The following is a 7659-nucleotide window of genomic DNA, read 5'->3' as shown; positions in this document are numbered from 1 at the left end:
CCTGCAGCCCTCTTTCACCAGCTCCTCCAGCAAGTCATTTACAACAACGACCCAGAGGAAAGGCGAGAGAACACCACCTTGCGGAGTGCCCTTAGTCACCTGCCGGTGAATGGAGACGCCGCCCCATTCTGCCGCGACAGTTCTGCCGCTAAGCATTTTATAGATAAATCTGATCAGGTCGGTTTCGACCCCCAGTTTACCCAGAGACCTGGTGATTGCCTCCGGGAGGACGTTGTTAAAAGCCCCCTCGATGTCGAGGAAGGCGCCCACCGCAAGCTCCTTCTGAGAAAGAGACTCCTCAATCTCTTTCACAATTGTGTGCAGGGCAGATTCCACCGATCTTCCCTTGCAATAAGCATGTTGGGTATGCGATAACCGACCCCGAGGAATTTCGCTTCTTATGTGCAGGCCAATCAGTCTCTCAAGGGTTTTTAGCAAAAAAGATGAGAGACTGATTGCCCTGAAGTCCTTAGGGGAGACATGCCAGCACTTGCCTGCCTTGGGTATAAAGACAACCCTCACGGCCCTCCATGACCTCGGTATATAGCCCCAGGCTACGCAGCTCACATAGATAGGGCTTAACCAACGGCATGATACCTCCACTGATTTTTGCAGTTGTGCAGGAATGATGCCGTCAGGACCAGGCGACTTGAAGGGTCTAAAGGATTCAATGGCCCAAGACAGGCGGCGCTTATCCAGCAACCAGCCCCGGTCGCGAGTGCAGGTTGAACTACTTTCCAGGCCGGTGCTGCTAGGTGCTGGGCTCGTCGGAAAATGGGCGTCGAGAAGTAACTTTAGTGACTCCTCGCTGCTCATCGTCCAACGTCCCAATTCGTCTCTTAAGTACCCCAAGGGAGCGGAACTCTTCGTGAGTACTCGTCTAAATCTGGAAGACTCATGGCAGCCCTCTACGCTCTCGCAGAAGCTTCTCCAGGGGTCCCTCTTAGCTTTTCTAATTTCGGACTTATATATTGCTAGCCCTGCCTTATAAAGCTCCCATCCCGAGGGAGATCTTATTCTTTTAGCCCTATTAAAAAGGCGTCTACATGAGGCCCTAAGCTCAGAGAGCTCCGCTGTCCACGAAGGCGGGTTTTCCTTCCTGGGAAATGTTTTTGTTGGACAAGAGGTTTCTAGGGCATTGTTGCAAGCTGAGGTGAAAGTCTGCACCAGTTCGTCGATCGCTTCTTCCGATAGATCTTGATTTCCTCCCGGTGCTTTGGGGAGTAGGTTCAGTAAATTTCTGTTGTATGCATCCCAGTCCGTCCTCCTCAGGTTCCTGTAGGGGGATCTTATTGGACGGGTTTCAGCGAGAGAGAACTGAATGTACCTATGGTCCGAGAAGGAGTGAGCATTTAGCACCTTTCAATCGGGGATTCGGTTTATCAGTAAAGAAGACGCCAGAGTGAGGTCAAGCACCTCCTCTCAGGCTGCGGTAATGAAAGGGGGGTCTTTACCCCTGTTACAAATAAACAAGTCCTCGTTTAGAATATAATCAAAAAGTGACTCACCTCTTGCATTGATGTTTGAACTTCCCCAGCAGGTGTGATGGAAGTTCGCGTCAGTGCCTATAATAACGCCGATTTTCCTGCGTTTTGCTTCGGCTAGGGTTTTCCTTAGCAGCACCGGAGGTGGTTCCACCTCGTCGTCATGTGCCATGTAGACTGACATCAGCCATAGTTTCCCAGAAGGGCCCTCCAGGCTCACCGTTACAATGTTTTCATTGCTGAAAATAGGCAAAATAAATGCGTTAAGTTCCTTTCTGATGAGTATACAGGATCTTGGTTTACCTGTCCCGCTATACGCCACCAGATTGTAGCTTTTCGTCCTGAGCCCAGAAATGCAGTTGCTGCTCAGCCACGGTTCCTGGATCAGGACTATGTCAGCTCCACCTTGCTCAAGGTGGATTAGTAGGTTGGCGGACGCCGCCTTAGAGTGTTGAAGATTTATCTGAAGAATAATCATCCTCCAGTATCCTCTCCATCACCCCAAGGACGGCGTCCTCGCTTTCGAGGCCAGAAGCCTCTCCTCCTCCGCCCTGTCGAAGAGCGACCCGATGCTTATGACTGACCGCGGTAAAGAGCGAACGTCATCTGCATTGTCACCCTCCGACATGACGGATTCCACTTCCATGTCCACAGGAGCTTCATCCACTGTGGGCATTACGTCTTCCAGCACGTCCGGATGTGCAAGGGCATCTCCTCTGGCATCGGTTTGGTAGACCTTAAGGACTACCTTCTCGAAGCCATAGTTAATGACCCCTTTTGCTTCAGCGAGAGGACTGAGAGACTCTACATTCAACAGAATCAGCGCTTGCCGATAGGATCCCTCAGTCTTCTCCACCTTCACCACCCTCCAGTTGTGCGTGGGAAGTGTAGGGTTGCAGTAGCAGAGGATTTCGCCATCGCCCCTAGTTTAGGAATTACAGACGGTTCCGCCTGTATTCCGCTTCCTATCAAAGGTGGATTCCCACCTTTTACCCCCCCGATTAGTATTGAAAGTCGGTTCCGACTTTCCCCCGGTGTCTCTCTTGGTTACTACCTTCCGCATCGATTCCGATGCGTTACCCCCACTAGAGACGGCCCCCGGGGCAAAAATTTTCTAGGAGGCGATTTCGCTCCTCCTGTCTTGAGGGAGTTGGTTTTGGGACTCGGTCCCGGGTTCCCGCCACCGTCTGAGGATTTGTTGGGGTTTATTGTTTTGCTAGTTGTGTTGTTGTTGTTGTTGTTGTTTTATTGTTCATTATTGTATTGAGTGGGTCCCCACTAGAAGCCGCTATCCAAACCCGTAGTGTGTAGTCGTCCTTAAAGGGTCCCATGGTTGTCTGTGCCGAAGCAGGGAGGCCATGCGAGGGTTGACGCATGTCCTTATGGGGCATCGTTCAGGAAGGCCGTTAAGGCCGCAGATCATTTTGCGCTACCCAGGGTGCACCACGCGGAGGCGATCTGCTCTACACCCCCACAATATATTTTATTTTTATAAATTTTTTCCCAAAAAAAAAAACAACAATGAAAAACACTCTCATATTTGCTATTTTAGTTGTTAAATGAAAATGTGTGTCAGGTACTTTTTAATGTTGCAACTACTCTTTGACTTTGAAACTGCTTAAACTAACTAACTAAAAAAAAAATAAATAATTGGCGCGTACACTTCTGTTAGGTGTTTGGCCGAGCTCCTCCTCCTATTTATGGTGTGCGTCTTGATGTTGTTCCACAAATGGAGGGACCTACAGTTTCAAGCCGACTCCGAACGGCAGATATTTTTATGAGAAGCTTTTTCATGGCAGAAATACACTCGGAGGTTTGCCATTGCCTGCCGAGGGGCGACCGCTATTAGAAAAATATTTTTATTAATTTTTGCTTCCACCGAGATTCGAACCAACGACCTCTCAGTGAATTCCGAATGTTGATCACGCATTCGGCTACGGCGGCCGCGTGAAACTGCTTACACTCACAAAATAATCCAACTCTTTTAAACACACATACTAATATAATTATTTATTTTGGGTTTTCCACTCGTCAAAGCAGCACATAAGATTGCATTATTTAATTATTACCTAATACAAACTTGTTCTCTTTTAACAATGATAATATTACTATGTGAAATCAAGTAAATATGCATTTTTGTATTATATCCTGAGCATTTGTCTTCAGCGCTATACCAATGCTCGAACACTTGGAGCATGAAATTTACAGAAGTATTGTAACAGAAATGCCTGAGAGCGCTATTTTAGTTATACCTGGTTTTAGGCATTTATCTCGTAAACGTACGTTTGCCCATATAAAATTGTCTACGTAAATGCATGAAAAAAGTGTTAGCATAACTTTTTCGAGTATATATGTATACATGCAGGAGGATTTATTTTTTACATTTTGCTCGTCGGCTTTCGCGTTTTCTTTTGTTGGTTTTAGACTTTCACCCAAGACTTGTCCAAGAGTTGTCACGGTTTGCCATTGCCAACTGAGGGGCGACCGCTAGTAGAAAAAATGTTTATATTTTTTGATGTTCATGCACGGATATTCAGGGTCCGGCACTCGAAATGTAACCAACTTCAGACCGCTCACTGAAAATATCTGACCGAAGCATCCGCCGCATACTGAAAAATGATCTCAAAGACAAGGCCTACACGATCCAAAATGCGCATAATCTCACACCAAAACAGCAACAAGTTAGAGTTAAGAGAGCGTAAGAGTGGCTTCGCTTGGCCGTCAGTTTCCGAACATTGTATTTTCTGACGAGAACATTTTTCAAATTGAGTAATTCGTAAACTCCCAAAACGATAGGGTTTATTTGACCGGCCTTTCATACCAGATTTTGAGTCATCGATTGGCCACCAGGAGGCAGCATCCTCCACAGGTAATGGCTTGGGCCGCTGTAACCGCAGATGGGCGCTCTCCAATCGTTTTCATCGAGCCTGGCGTCAAGGTAAACGCGAAATATTATCGGGAAAGTATTCTGGAGGTTGCTCTGAAGCCGTGGGCAGACAAACATTTCGGCGGCAGACCATGGACGTTCCAACAGTACTCGGCACCGTCTCACAAAGCTCGAGTGAACCAAGAATGGCTAAAAAACAACGTTTTATAACGTCCACACAATGGCTCTCAAATTCACCAGACGTAAAGCCGATGGGCCATTTTGGAGAGTAAGGTCCCAACTAAAAGATTCACCAGTCTCGAGACGCTGAAAAAAGCCATCGTCCACGAGTGGGCCAGAATTTTTGAAGTTCTCTTCTTGGAACATTACAGTTTATTTCTTCCAAAAGTGCATCAGAGTCTAAATCTCCCTTTATAATGCCATATACAAAAGTTAAGGAGAAAACTGATCTTTTACTTCCTAGAGGTTTTAGATTTAAAAGAAGTAAACGAGCATTATATGATGGTTCAGTAAATCGTCAAGACCGCAAGGCATACTATAAAAACCCTTTTGGATTTTCTCAATCCTATTGATTAAGAACTGATGATACGGCCACCAAATAATAGTGGCATACTCAAGGTGAGAATGTATAAAAGATGTGTAAAGTAATTTAATGTGTGTGTAAATGTAAATGAAACCAAGTTTATGTGATTAATAAATGTAAATTTCGTATCAAAGATAACACCCAGGTGTTTTTATTTGATCAACAGTCTTCAGGACATGGATAGCAATGCTATAAAAGTTTTCAAAAATAAAGCGCGATTTGGAGTAAGTGGCATGAAACCATTTTGAAGTGAAAACTTCTTTAGAATCGTTGGGAGTGATTTGAGGAAAAGTGAAACGAAAAAGCGACCCTCTTGGCTACGAAGCGTTATATTATATGTTGATATAAACGTAGCGACGAACTAAATAAAAATAACTTTTATTTTTTCTTGTGATTCGAACCAAGGATTTTGGATCGGAAGCTCACATTTCTAGTCGCTCGGCTACCGCGCCATGCTGTCATCGCTGGCCTAAAAGTTATTTAGTTACGAAGCGTTATATTATATGTTGATATAAATAATTTTTGTGAGCGTGTAATTCTCAAAAGGTTTATTAGAAAATCTATTGAAGTAGGTAGTGTTGTATCTGTTCGTATCAGCTTAACATCTGATAGATCCTCCGTCGGAGGACAACAAATGTTAAACTGATTTTTGGAAATGGGCGGAGTGTTTTAAGGGCTTGCTCCACCTCTGCCACGGGTTGACCCGGTATTGCAGTACCGCCGGGATTTCGGCCTTGAATAAATACAAGAAGAAATATACTAATAATATACATTTAGCTTTGGTGAGAAGAGCCATACATTTTTATATGAATACATGTAGACGAAAATGGAATTTGTTTTTTTTTTTTAATTTGCATTGTGGGACATTTCTGATTATTTATTGAAAACAGTTTTTTGGTTTAGATACTGAAAGTCAGTTTAAGTGAATCGGTATAAATATTTCGTGCATTAATTTTTGTGAGCGTGTAATTCTCAAAAGGTTTATTAGAAAATCTATTGAACTAGGTAGTGTGGTATCTGTTCTTATCAGCTTAACATCTGATAGATCCTCCGTCGGAGGACAACAAATGTTAAACTGATTTTTGGAAATGGGCGGAGTGTTTTAAGGGCTTTCTCCACCTCTGCCACGGGTTGACCCGGTATTACAGTACCGCCGGGATTTCGGCCTTGAATAAATACAAGAAGAAATATACTAATACATTTAGCTTTGGTGGGAGAGCCATAAATTTTTATATGAATACATGTAGACGAAAATGGAATTTTTTTTGAAGTGAAATTTGCATTGTAGGACATTTCTGATTATTTATTGAAAACAGTTTTTTTTTATTAAAATTGATTATAGAAGAAAATTGAATTTTTTCCAAGGTGAATTCATACACTAAGCTAAGTAAAACGTTTCGTAATTCAATTTTGTGTTGACAACCAAATGTACACGGCGGAAGAAAAAAATAACAAATCAGCTGTGTTATTGCTACCACCTTCAAAAGATTCGCCTTGATTTTTCATATAAAAATTATACATATCATCACTTGTGACAACTGTACCCAGTCGGTCGACAGTGTGTGAATCATCTTTAAATTCTGCAAGAATACCCCAACCTGCGCAGCGCACAGTAAAATCGACACAAAGCTGAGCGCAGAGCACAATCGTACAAACACACTAACGTACATACATACACATATACGCTCGAATACATTTTCTTACTGTGCTCAGCCAAGGCTGGTAGTCATGCACTGTGGCGATATGAACGCACAAATGCACATACACAGGCACGAACATGAAATCAAACAGCTCGCCGTGTTTAAGTGAATCGGTATAAATATTTCGTACATTAATTTTTGTGAGCGTGTAATTCTCAAAAGGTTTATTAGAAAATGTAATGACAAGGTAGTTTGTTGGTTGTGTATAGTTATCGCTTCTCGGCCTTATGGCTAAGATCAAAGTGTTAAACTAATTTTTGGAAATGGGCGGAGTGCTTTAGGGGCTTTCTCCACCTCTGCCACGGGTTGGCCCGGTATTGCAGTACCGCCGGGATTTCGGCCTTGAATAAATACAAGAAGAAATATACAAATACATTTAGCTTTGGTGGGAAGAGCCATACATTTTTATATGAATACAAGTAGACGAAAATGGAAGAAATTTGTAAGTCTGTTTCTTCGGTCCGTTTGGGTATTTTTTTTGACAACATCGAAACCAAAGCATTTGTATCATATTTTATCTATCATAAGCCACTCGTATCATTTGTTGAAATTGAAAACATTGAGGATGAATAATGATAAAATGAAGAAAATAAAATATGAACTTTATAGCAATATTATAATGAACCTATAATTATCCCGCTCCTAATGCTGCTTTCGTCTCATTCTCTCTCAGTTTGTTTTACGGAAGGTTTCACTTCTATCGCGTCTAACCGTTAGACACGTATTTTTTTTTTAATATCTGAGCAAAGATGAGAGCACCACGAATAAAGACTGTCAATTTCAGCCTGCCGATTCGACATATCATATTATTAACAATTAAATTTTCAAGTTATCAGCTTGTAACAGAAACTGACCATATGAAATGCAAGAAGTTATGTCATTAGCGAACAATATGAAAAGGACCTAAATACTGCTTAGGGACGCCGGGCAATGCACGAAAAGGTTCCGATGACAGTCTGTCAATAGAGACAACACTATTACTTAAATACGACTTAAGCTATTGCA

General features: G+C 42.8%; 1 non-coding gene and 2 pseudogenes across 1 annotated transcript; all 3 read left to right on the top strand.

Annotated features, from left to right (window-relative positions):
• Positions 1-5510: 5510 nt before the first annotated feature.
• On the top strand, positions 5511-5696 carry LOC129250914 (U2 spliceosomal RNA; annotated as a pseudogene).
• Positions 5697-5933: 237 nt separating this feature from the next.
• Positions 5934-6129, top strand: LOC129250919 (U2 spliceosomal RNA). The gene has a single exon (XR_008582851.1). It is a non-coding gene; the product is annotated as a U2 spliceosomal RNA (small nuclear RNA).
• A 736-nt stretch (positions 6130-6865) lies between these two features.
• LOC129250985 (U2 spliceosomal RNA) lies at positions 6866-7004 on the top strand (annotated as a pseudogene).
• The last annotated feature ends 655 nt before the right edge of the window (positions 7005-7659 follow it).

This window comes from Anastrepha obliqua, chromosome 6 (assembly GCF_027943255.1).
Source record: "Anastrepha obliqua isolate idAnaObli1 chromosome 6, idAnaObli1_1.0, whole genome shotgun sequence".
NCBI classification, from domain to species: Eukaryota; Metazoa; Arthropoda; class Insecta; order Diptera; family Tephritidae; genus Anastrepha; species Anastrepha obliqua.
Note: the sequence above shows the minus strand (reverse complement) of the source record. Positions and strands in the feature narration are given on the sequence as shown.